The following is a 1,545-nucleotide window of genomic DNA, read 5'->3' on the forward strand; positions in this document are numbered from 1 at the left end:
AACAAAAAATGTTGTAATATCACCTTCTATCACCCCAATTGTAACAGAGTGAAAAGCTTCTTCTCTCTGATGGCCTCAGGCTAATATTCTGCTATAGATATGCTAACTAACTGGAGAAATTCTGCTTGAGAGTTGAACAGCCCCCTTGTTGGCAAAGAAGCACAAAGTAATGACTGTATTTCAAAGGTTCACAGGAGTCTCCATAACGGACTCAGATCAGGGGGATTCAATGGACCAACAGAGAACAGAGACTGAGAAATTTCACACTCTTCCTGAGATCCCTTCAGCTGCCTACTTGTCTACAGCGTGCATCCACCCCTTGCCTCACCCCTTCTCCCTTCCCTTAACAATAAAGGATGCCTGAATCCGCCCTGGCCGGTTGGCTCAGCGGTAGAGCGTCGGCCTAGTGTGCGGAGGACCCGGGTTCGATTCCCGGCCAGGGCACACAGGAGAAGCGCCCATTTGCTTCTCCACCCCTCCGCCGCGCTTTCCTCTCTGTCTCTCTCTTCCCCTCCCGCAGCCAAGGCTCCATTGGAGCAAAGATGGCCCCGGCGCTGGGGATGGCTCTGTGGCCTCTGCCTCAGGCGCTAGAGTGGCTCTGGTCGCAACATGGCGACGCCCAGGATGGGCAGAGCATCGCCCCCTGGTAGGCAGAGCATCGCCCCATGGTGGGCGTGCCGGGTGGATCCCGGTCGGGCGCATGCGGGAGTCTGTCTCTCCCTGTTTCCAGCTTCAGAAAAAAAAAAAAAAGATGCCTGAATCCACTCTCTTAAGATGGATTTGAGAACTGGTTCTCCTATATCTTTGAGCTAAGCCTTCTTGATCAATAAATATTTCCTTACTCCAAAACTCTTATCTATTGAATAATGATGGGCTTTCTTTTGAAGCATTGGGCACACAAACCTTGTACCTATAGCACTACTGCTCAGAAAATTACAAAGATTTTAGAAGCTCTTGTGTCAGGGACTGGATGAAGACCAAATACGTATCTTATATTGTAGTGGTGTAAGGTACCAAAAAGCTGAAAACTGATATTGATATTCTGGGAGGAAAGGTCAGGCTTTCCTATCAGACAGACTTTCCTGTCCCGTTCCTCCTTTAGGGAGGGGAGGGAGAAGAATGTAGAAGTCTCTGGCTTGGAAAAACAATGGGTCATTCCGTTTTAAATCTAAAATAAAGGTTAACCTAGAAACTTCTTCTCTTTCAATAGGAGGCAGAATTTACATACCACCTTGCACTGATTGTAGTTCCTCCCCCTTCCTGGAATCTTGAGGGTAAAATACCTCTAGGCTAGTGAGGGAAGATGAACCCTGAAAGATTTGTAAATGTCTTTGATTGTGTTACCTTAAAAGTCTTAATGTTTCTGTGTATCCTCTAAACCAGGGGTCCCCAAACTACGGCCCTGCGGCCCCCTGAGGCCATTTATCCGGCCAGCCGCACTTCCGGAAGGGGCACCTCTTTCATTGGTGGTCAGTGAGAGGAGCACATTGACCATCTCATTAGCCAAAAGCAGGCCCATAGTTCCCATTGAAATACTGGTCAGTT

General features: G+C 48.3%; 1 non-coding gene across 1 annotated transcript; it reads left to right on the plus strand.

Moving 5' to 3' along the window:
- Positions 1-368: 368 nt before the first annotated feature.
- On the plus strand, positions 369-444 carry TRNAT-AGU (transfer RNA threonine (anticodon AGU)). The gene has a single exon. It is a non-coding gene; the product is annotated as a tRNA-Thr (tRNA).
- The last annotated feature ends 1,101 nt before the right edge of the window (positions 445-1,545 follow it).

Source organism: Saccopteryx leptura, chromosome 2, assembly GCF_036850995.1.
Source record: "Saccopteryx leptura isolate mSacLep1 chromosome 2, mSacLep1_pri_phased_curated, whole genome shotgun sequence".
NCBI classification, from domain to species: Eukaryota; Metazoa; Chordata; class Mammalia; order Chiroptera; family Emballonuridae; genus Saccopteryx; species Saccopteryx leptura.